Raw genomic sequence first — 10,752 nt, forward strand, 5'->3', positions numbered from 1 at the left:
GTATTATTATATAGAGGGGACTGTATTATTATATAGAGGGGACTGTATTATTATATAGAGGGAGAGAGGGGACTGTATTATTATATAGAGGGAGAGAGGGGACTGTATTATTATATAGAGGGGACTGTATTATTATATAGAGGGGACTGTATTATTATATAGAGGGGACTGTATTATTATATAGAGGGGACTGTATTATTATATAGAGGGGACTGTATTATTATATAGAGGGAGAGAGGGGACTGTATTATTATATAGAGGGGACTGTATTATTATATAGAGGGAGAGAGGGGACTGTATTATTATATAGAGGGAGAGAGGGGACTGTATTATTATATAGAGGGGACTGTATTATTATATAGAGGGGACTGTATTATTATATAGAGGGGACTGTATTATTATATAGAGGGAGAGAGGGGACTGTATTATTATATAGAGGGGACTGTATTATTATATAGAGGGGACTGTATTATTATATAGAGAGAGAGAGGGGACTGTATTATTATATAGAGGGAGAGAGGGGACTGTATTATTATATAGAGGGGACTGTATTATTATATAGAGGGATAGAGGGGACTGTATTATTATATAGAGGGAGAGAGGGGACTGTATTATTATATAGAGGGAGAGAGGGGATTATTATTACTGAATAATTTTGCACGCCAAATTTTTCAGTTTTTGATTTGTTAAAAAAGTTTGAAATATCCAATAAATGTCGTTCCACTTCATGATTGTGTCCCATTTGTTGTTGATTCTTCACAAAAAAAAAATACAGTTTTATATCTTTATGTTTGACGCCTGAAATGTGGCAAAAGGTCGCAAAGTTCAAGGGGGGCGAATACTTTCGCAAGGCACTGTATATATAAATGCTGATGATTATATATATATATATAAATGCTGATCTCGTCTCATCCTCCAAGCTTCAGAGATCATCTGATCTCGTCTCCTCCTCCAAGCTTCAGAGATCAATTGATCTCGTCTCATCCTCCAAGCTTCAGAGATCAACCGATCCCGTCTCATCCTCCAAGCTTCAGAGATCAACTGCACACAGGGAATACTTCTTTCCTAAATAGACATTCACCATTTTCTTCATCTCTAAATCCAGAATACTTCTTGATTTCTTTACAAACATTTTATCAAACATTATAGCTCTCAAATCATTATATAAAAAGTACAATAAATGTCCAAATGCAGTTGATTCTCTAACTTCTCTGAAATCACAGACCGTACATAGTCTCCCTTATTCGTCTATGCCATCGAACCGTCCTACTTCTATTACCAGAGGCAGCATCCCGGGTTCTCAACTGGTCACACAAGCACCTTTGGTTTCTGGTGACAAGGTTCTGGAACGTGGCGGAGTTCTGAGTGACCATGTGACCAATAGAATTTCATCACTAACTGTTACTCCAAGAGTTCTGTCATTCTTGACGAGGTCACTAGGTTTTGGGTTAAGGTTGCTACAATAGCTTTCTCTATGAATTTGCGAGAGTGGTTACATTTCTCCAGCCACCACAACCCTCAGTTGTTTACCAAAACATGTGACAGGGCGGCCATTTTGTTTCTGTTCGAAGCCCCTTTAAAAAAAGCCACATCAATCAAACAAATCTGCAGTTGAAAGAGTAAAGCTGTCAACCTGCCACTGTGGGCCATGGATTTACACTGAGACTGTGGTAGTCTACTGTCAAATATATAACCAAACACAAACCATGGATTTACACTGAGACTGTGGTAGTCTACAGCAAAATATATAACCAAACACAAACCATGGATTTACACTGAGACTGTGGTAGTCTACTGTAAAATATATAACCAAACACAAACCATGGATTTACACTGAGACTGTGGTAGTCTACTGTCAAATATATAACCAAACACAAACCATTGATTTACACTGAGACTGTGGTAGTCTACTGTCAAATATATAACCAAACACAAACCATGGATTTACACTGAGACTGTGGTAGTCTACTGTCAAATATATAACCAAACACAAACCATTGATTTACACAGAGATTTTGATTTAGTTTAACAGTAAGTCAAATTATAACCAAAAAAACCATTGATTTACAGATGACAACATTGGTAGTCTACTGTCAAATATATAACCAAACACAAACCATTGATTTACATTGGGGAGAGGTGGTAGTACTTTACTGGTCAAATGTTATAACAAACCACAAAGTAGTGACATTTACAGAGAGTCTAATTTATGATTTAAAAGTTTAACAGTAAGTACATTAGTTAAGTAGTTACATTAGAAAAAAACATTTACTGGAAATAACAGATGACAACATTGGGGAGAGGAGGGAGGGAGGGGGGGTACTTTACCATGGAATTGCCTGTTTATAACAACTAGTCCTTTAAGTAGTTACATTGGGGAGAGGAGGGGGGTTACTTTACCATGGAATTGCCTGTTCATAACAACTAGTCCTTTAAGTAGTGACATTGGGGAGAGGAGGGGGGTACTTTACCATGGAATTGCCCGTTCGTAACAACTAGTCCTTTAAGTAGTTACATTGGGGAGAGGAGGGGGTTACTTTACCATGGAATTGCCTGTTCATAACAACTAGTCCTTTAAGTAATTACATTGGGGAGAGGAGGGAGGAGGGGGGTACTTTACCATGGAATTGCCCGTTCGTAACAACTAGTCCTTTAAGTAGTTACATTGGGGAGAGGAGGGGGGGGGGTACTTTACCATGGAATTGCCCGTTCGTAACAACTAGTCCTTTAAGTAGTTACATTGGGGAGGAGGGGGGTACTTTACCATGGAATTGCCTGTTCATAACAACTAGTCCTTTAAGTAGTTACATTGGGGAGGAGGGGGGTACTTTACCATGGAATTGCCTGTTCATAACAACTAGTCCTTTAAGTAGTTACATTGGGGAGGAGGGGGGTACTTTACCATGGAATTGCCTGTTCATAACAACTAGTCCTTTAAGTAGTTACATTGGGGAGGAGGGGGGTACTTTACCATGGAATTGCCTGTTCATAACAACTAGTCCTTTAAGTAGTTACATTGGGGAGAGGAGGGAGGAGGGGGTACTTTACCATGGAATTGCCAGTTCGTAGCAACTAGTCCTTTAAGTAGTTACATTGGGGAGAGGAGGGAGGGGTGGTACTTTACCATGGAATTGCCCGTTCGTAACAACTAGTCCTTTAAGTAGTTACATTGGGGAGAGGAGGGGGTACAGTGGGGGGGGTACTTTACCATGGAATTGCCTGTTCGTAACAACTAGTCCTTTAAGTAGTTACATTGGGGAGAGGAGGGAGGAGGGGGGTACTTTACCATGGAATTGCCTGTTCATAACAACTAGTCCTTTAAGTAGTTACATTGGGGAGAGGGGGTACTTTACCATGGAATTGCCTGTTCGTAACAACTAGTCCTTTAAGTAGTTACATTGGGGAGAGGAGGGAGGAGGGGGTACTTTACCATGGAATTGCCCGTTCGTAACAACTAGTCCTTTAAGTAGTTACATTGGGGAGGAGGGGGGGTACTTTAAGTTTTATTCTTCAAGTATATAAATATAAATATAAATAAAATAACAACTACAGATCACCCCTTAAAACCCCCACATCAGTTCAACAACTACAGATCACCCCTTAAAACCCCCACATCAGTTCAACAACTACAGATCACCCCTTAAAACCCCCACATCAGTTCAACAACTACAGATCACCCCTTTAACCCCCCACATCAGTTCAACAACTACAGATTACCCCTTTAACGCCCCCCCACATCAGTTCAACAACTACAGATCACCCCTTTAAACCCCCACATCAGTTCAAAAACTACAGATCACCCCTTTACCCCCACATCAGTTCAACAACTACAGATCACCCCTTTAACCCCCTACATCAGTTCAACAACTACAGATCACCCCTTTAACCCCCCCACATCAGTTCAACAACTACAGATCACCCCTTTAACCCCCCACATCAGTTCAACAACTACAGATCACCCCTTTAACCCCCACATCAGTTCAACAACTACAGATCACCCCTTTAAACCCCCCACATCAGTTCAACAACTACAGATCACCCCTTAAAACCCCCCACATCAGTTCAACAACTACAGATCACCCCTTTAATCCCCCCCCACATCAGTTCAACAACTACAGATCACCCCTTTAATCCCCCCACATCAGTTCAACAACTACAGATCACCCCTTTAACCCCCCACATCAGTTCAACAACTACAGATCACCCCTTTACCCCCCACATCATTTCAACAACTACAGATCACCCCTTTAAACCCCCCTACATCAGTTCAACAACTACAGATCACCCCTTTAAACCCCCCACATCAGTTCAACAACTACAGATCACCCCTTTAAACCCCCACATCAGTTCAACAACTACAGATCACCCCTTTAACCCCCCACATCAGTTCAACAACTACAGATCACCCCTTTATCCCCCCCACATCAGTTCAACAACTACAGATCACCCCTTAAAACCCCCCACATCAGTTCAACAACTACAGATCACCCCTTTAAACCCCCACATCAGTTCAACAACTACAGATCACCCCTTTAACCCCCCACATCAGTTCAACAACTACAGATCACCCCTTTACCCCCACATCAGTTCAACAACTACAGATCACCCCTTTAAACCCCCCACATCAGTTCAACAACTACAGATCACCCCTTTAACCCCCACATCAGTTCAACAACTACAGATCACCCCTTTAAACCCCCACATCAGTTCAACAACTACAGATCACCCCTTTAACCCCCCCCACATCAGTTCAACAACTACAGATCACCCCTTTAAACCCCCACATCAGTTCAACAACTACAGATCACCCCTTTAAACCCCCACATCAGTTCAACAACTACAGATCACCCCTTTAAACCCCCACATCAGTTCAACAACTACAGATCACCCCTTTAAACCCCCCACATCAGTTCAACAACTACAGATCACCCCTTTAAACCCCCACATCAGTTCAACAACTACAGATCACCCCTTTAAACCCCCACATCAGTTCAACAACTACAGATCACCCCTTTATCCCCCCACATCAGTTCAACAACTACAGATCACCCCTTTAAACCCCCCACATCAGTTCAACAACTACAGATCACCCCTTTAACCCCCCACATCAGTTCAACAACTACAGATCACCCCTTTACCCCCCACATCAGTTCAACAACTACAGATCACCCCTTTACCCCCCCCCACATCAGTTCAACAACTACAGATCACCCCTTTAAAACCCCCCACATCAGTTCAACAACTACAGATCACCCCTTTAACCCCCCCCACATCAGTTCAACAACTACAGATCACCCCTTTAACCCCCCACATCAGTTCAACAACTACAGATCACCCCTTTAAACCCCCACATCAGTTCAACAACTACAGATCACCCTTTAAACCCCCCACATCAGTTCAACAACTACAGATCACCCCTTTAAACCCCCCCCACATCAGTTCAACAACTACAGATCACCCCTTTAAACCCCCACATCAGTTCAACAACTACAGATCACCCCTTTACCCCCCACATCAGTTCAACAACTACAGATCACCCCTTTAAACCCCCCACATCAGTTCAACAACTACAGATCACCCCTTTAAACCCCCACATCAGTTCAACAACTACAGATCACCCCTTTAAACCCCCCACATCAGTTCAACAACTACAGATCACCCCTTTAAACCCCCCACATCAGTTCAACAACTACAGATCACCCCTTTACCCCCACATCAGTTCAACAACTACAGATCACCCCTTTACCCCCCACATCAGTTCAACAACTACAGATCACCCCTTTAAACCCCCCACATCAGTTCAACAACTACAGATCACCCCTTTAAACCCCCACATCAGTTCAACAACTACAGATCACCCCTTTAACCCCCCACATCAGTTCAACAACTACAGATCACCCCTTTTACCCCACATCAGTTCAACAACTACAGATCACCCCTTTCCCCCCCATCAGTTCAACAACTGAACAGATCACCCCTTTTACTGGTGTGTTAATCTTTTACCTCCCGTCTCCTCTTTCACTCTTCCTCTTTCCTTCTGTAAAAGACTCTTCCTCTTCTTCTTTCACTGTAAAAGCCTCATCCTCCTCTTCTTTCACTGTAAATCCTGCTCTCCTCCTCTTCCTTTTGTTAAAGCCTGACATCCTCCTCTTCCTCTTCTACTGTAAAAGCCTCTTCCTCTTTCACTGTAACATCCTGCTCTTCCTCTACTTTTGTTACTGTGACATCCTCCTCTTCATTCTCCTCTTTCACAACAACATTCAGCCACAGACCCTCTTTCTCCGTCCAGCAGACCTCCTCCTCCTCTTCATCAGGAGGAGAGTAGCTTGGTGAACTCATGGTCGGGGGATGAGGGCTAACAGTTAGCTAACAAGGCTAATGCTAACTTAACCAGCCAGCTAACAGTTAGCTAACAAGGCTAATGCTAACTAAACCAGCCAGCTAACTAATAACAATAACAACGTAAATATGCAATGAAATTATATAATTAGCTATATTGACAGAAGTGTGCTCAAAACACAGTGGCTAATATACATTAAAACGTCTAAAGAGCTTTACTGGTTCGGTTATATTGTCTGGCAAGCTACCGAGGTGGCCGACTGGATAACTTCTTCTTCTCCAGTATAATAGAGCTCAGCAAAACAGACGTTTTAAGGGGCATACTGCCACCAGCTGGAGGATACGATCAAATCATGGTTGGCTTCATTCTGTACCATTTTTTGTCAAATTAAATAAACTAATAAATCCCTACTAATGTATAACATACAGCCCCCCTCCCCATGAACCCCCCCCCCCCCCAACCAATTTCCCTCGATTATGCTTAGAAATGGTGACCAGATTCAGAGACTATGCTACAGGACTGCTTTGCTATCGCTGATTGGAATATGTTTAGAGACTCTGCTGATAAAATGACAGGGATACCACACACAGAGATATCCCAGACAACCCTGAGACTACCACACACAGAGCTACCACACACAGAGCTACCACACACAGATCTATCCCAGACAACCCTGAGACTACCACACACAGGGCTACCACACACAGAGCTACCACACACAGAGCTACCACACACAGAGCTATCCCAGACAACCCTGAGACTACCACACACAGAGCTATCCCAGACAACCCTGAGACTACCACACACAGAGCTATCCCAGACAACCCTGAGACTACCTTGTTGTGTTTAACTTGGAATGTTGTGCTATCCCAGACAACCTTGTTGTGTTGCTGCCTTGATATGTTGTGTTGCTGCCTTGTTGTGTTGCTATCCCTATGTTGTGTTGCTGCCTTGTTGTGACTACCACATGTTGTGTTGCTGCCTTGCTGTTGCTGCCTTGATATGTTGTGTTGCTGCCTTGTTGTGTTGCTGCCTTGATATGTTGTGTTGCTGCCTTGTTGTGTTGCACCACAGATCCTTGTTGTGTTGCTACCTTGCTATGTTGTGTTGCTGCCTTGTTGTGTTGCTGCCAGTTGCTGCCTTGTTGTGTTGCTGCCTTGCTATGTTGTGTTGCTGCCTTGCTATGTTGTGTTGCTACCTTGTTGTGTTGCTACCTTGCTACTGCCAGAGCTATCCTTGTTGTGTTGCTACCTTGTTGTGTTGCTGCCTTGTTGTGTTGCTGCCTTGCTATGGCTACCTTGTTGTGTTGCTGCCCTATGTTGTGTTGCCACACTTGTGATTCAGAGCTATGTTCCCAGACAACCTTGTTGTGTTGCTGCCTTGTGTTGCTACCATGTTGTGATGCTGCCTTGCTATGTTGTGTTGCTGCCTTGTTGTGTTTCTACCTTGCTATGTTGTTGCTACCTTGTTGTGTTGCTTCCTTGTTGTGTTGCTACCTTGTTGTGTTGCTGCCTTGCCATGTTGTTGTCATGGTGTGTTGCTACCATGTTGTTGTCATGTTGTGTTTCTTCCATGCTGTGTTGCTACCATGTTGTGTTGCTGCCTTGCTATGTTGTTGTCATGGTGTGTTGCTACCATGTTGTGTTGTTGCCTTGCTATGTTGTTGTCATGGTGTGTTGCTACCATGTTGTGTTTCTGCCTTGCTATGTTGTTGTCATGGTGTGTTGCTGCCTTGCTATGTTGTGTTGCTGCCTTGTTGTGTTGCTGCCTTGATATGTTGTGTTGCTGCCTTGTTGTGTTGCTACCTTGCTATGTTGTGTTGCTGCCTTGCTATGTTGTGTTGCTGCCTTGTTGTGTTGCTGCCTTGATATGTTGTGTTGCTGCCTTGTTGTGTTGCTGCCTTGCTATGTTGTGTTGCTGCCTTGCTATGTTGTGTTGCTACCTTGTTGTGTTGCTGCCTTGCTATGTTGTGTTGCTGCCTTGTTGTGTTGCTACCTTGTTGTGTTGCTACCTTGTTGTGTTGCTGCCTTGTTGTGTTGCTGCCTTGCTATGTTGTGTTGCTACCTTGTTGTGTTGCTGCCTTGCTATGTTGTGTTGCTGCCTTGTGATTCTACCTTGCTATGTTGTTGCTACCTTGTTGTGTTGCTGCCTTGTGTTGCTACCATGTTGTGATGCTGCCTTGCTATGTTGTGTTGCTGCCTTGTTGTGTTTCTACCTTGCTATGTTGTTGCTACCTTGTTGTGTTGCTTCCTTGTTGTGTTGCTACCTTGTTGTGTTGCTGCCTTGCCATGTTGTTGTCATGGTGTGTTGCTACCATGTTGTTGTCATGTTGTGTTTCTTCCATGCTGTGTTGCTACCATGTTGTGTTGCTGCCTTGCTATGTTGTTGTCATGGTGTGTTGCTACCATGTTGTGTTGTTGCCTTGCTATGTTGTTGTCATGGTGTGTTGCTACCATGTTGTGTTTCTGCCTTGCTATGTTGTTGTCATGGTGTGTTGCTGCCTTGCTATGTTGTTGTCATGGTGTGTTGCTACCATGGTGTGTTTCTGCCTTGCTATGTTGTTGTCATGGTGTGTTGCTACCATGTTGTGTTGTTGCCTTGCTATGTTGTTGTCATGGTGTGTTGCTACCATGTTGGGTTGCTGCCTTGCCATGTTGTTGTCTTAGGTCTCTCTATGGACTCAGGGGAATACGAACTACTACTACTATTAATGACCCCATATAACTACATTACAAATACTAATGTGATCAAAAGTATGTGGACACCTGCTCGGGCCACTGATGTTGGGCGATTAGGCCTGGCTCGCAGTTGGCTTCCAATTCATCACAAAGGAGTTTGATGTGGTTGAGGTCAGGGCTCTGTGCAGGCCAATCAAGTTTTTTCCACACCGATCTCAACAAACCATTTCTGTATGGAGAGAGTTTTTCCCCTCTCGTTGCACATTTAACATGCTGGTAGAAATTAGGTAAAACTGATTTAAGTTTGCCTGCATTAAAATCCCCGGCCACTAGGAGCACCGCTTCTTGGTGAGCGTTTTCCTGTTTGCTTATGGCCTCAGAGTTGGTTGAGAGCGGTCTTAGTGCCAGCATCGGTCTGTGGTGGTAAATAGACGGCTACGAATAATACAGATTAAACTCTCTAGGTAGATTTTTCTTTATTTTTTTACCTTTATTTAACCAGGCAAGTCAGTTAAGAACATATTCTTATTTTCAATGACGGCCTGGGAACAGTGGGTTAACTGCCTGTTCAGGGGCAGAATGACAGATTTGTACCTTGTCAGCTTGGGGGTTTGAACTCGCAACCTTCCGGTTACTAGTCCAACGCTCTAACCACTAGGCTACGCTGCCGCCCCAAAGGTAGTGTGGTCTACAGCTTATCATGAGGTACTCTACCTCAGGCGTGCAATACCTTGAGACTTCTTTAATATTATAGACATCGCGCACCAGCTGACCCCTTATACTCTGACCCTCTCTCTCATAGAGGTCCTTTAACATACTGTACACTTAAAAAAACAAATTTGTCACAACAATCAATTATATAAAATGAATAATAATTAATTGATCCATGATGTATAAATGGTGTTAATTTAAAACAGTAGACGAGAAGGCAGATCATAACATGTATAAATGGTGTCAATTTCAAACAGACAAAAAGGCAAGAGATCATAACCTGACAACAATATGACATTTAGTGGCAGAAAGTATTCAACCAAAAACACTTGTGCTCATAGGGATGTTTGGAGCGTTTATCCGATATAAAAACAAAAAGATTCAAAAGAAATAATAGTATTACTGTTGTTTGAGTAAATATATCTGATGATACTTTACCCCCAACGTCACATTGGAGTTTAAAAAATATATAATCCATCATGGATCAAAAGCATTCTGAAAATCAACAAAACATGACAATACTTTTCCTCCCTCGCTCTCCCTCTCTGACCCTCGCTCTCCCCAGTCTCTGACCCTCGCTCTCTCCAGTCTCTGACCCTCGCTCTCTCCCCAGTCTCTGACCCTCGCTCTCTCCCCAGTCTCTGACCCTCGCTCTCTCCCCCGTCTCTGACCCTCGCTCTCTCCCCCGTCTCTGACCCTCGCTCTCTCCCCCGTCTCTGACCCTCGCTCTCTCCCCCCGTCTCTGACCCTCGCTCTCTCCCCGTCTCTGACCCTCGCTCTCTCCCCGTCTCTGACCCTCGCTCTCTCCCCGTCTCTGACCCTCGCTCTCTCCCCAGTCTCTGACCCTCGCTCTCTCCCCAGTCTCTGACCCTCGCTCTCTCCCCAGTCTCTGACCCTCGCTCTCTCCCCAGTCTCTGACCCTCGCTCTCTCCCCAGTCTCTGACCCTCGCTCTCTCCCCAGTCTCTGACCCTCGCTCTCTCCCCAGTCTCTGACCCTCGCTCTCTCCCCAGTCTCTGACCCTC

This window comes from Oncorhynchus gorbuscha, unplaced genomic scaffold, assembly GCF_021184085.1.
Source record: "Oncorhynchus gorbuscha isolate QuinsamMale2020 ecotype Even-year unplaced genomic scaffold, OgorEven_v1.0 Un_scaffold_968, whole genome shotgun sequence".
NCBI classification, from domain to species: Eukaryota; Metazoa; Chordata; class Actinopteri; order Salmoniformes; family Salmonidae; genus Oncorhynchus; species Oncorhynchus gorbuscha.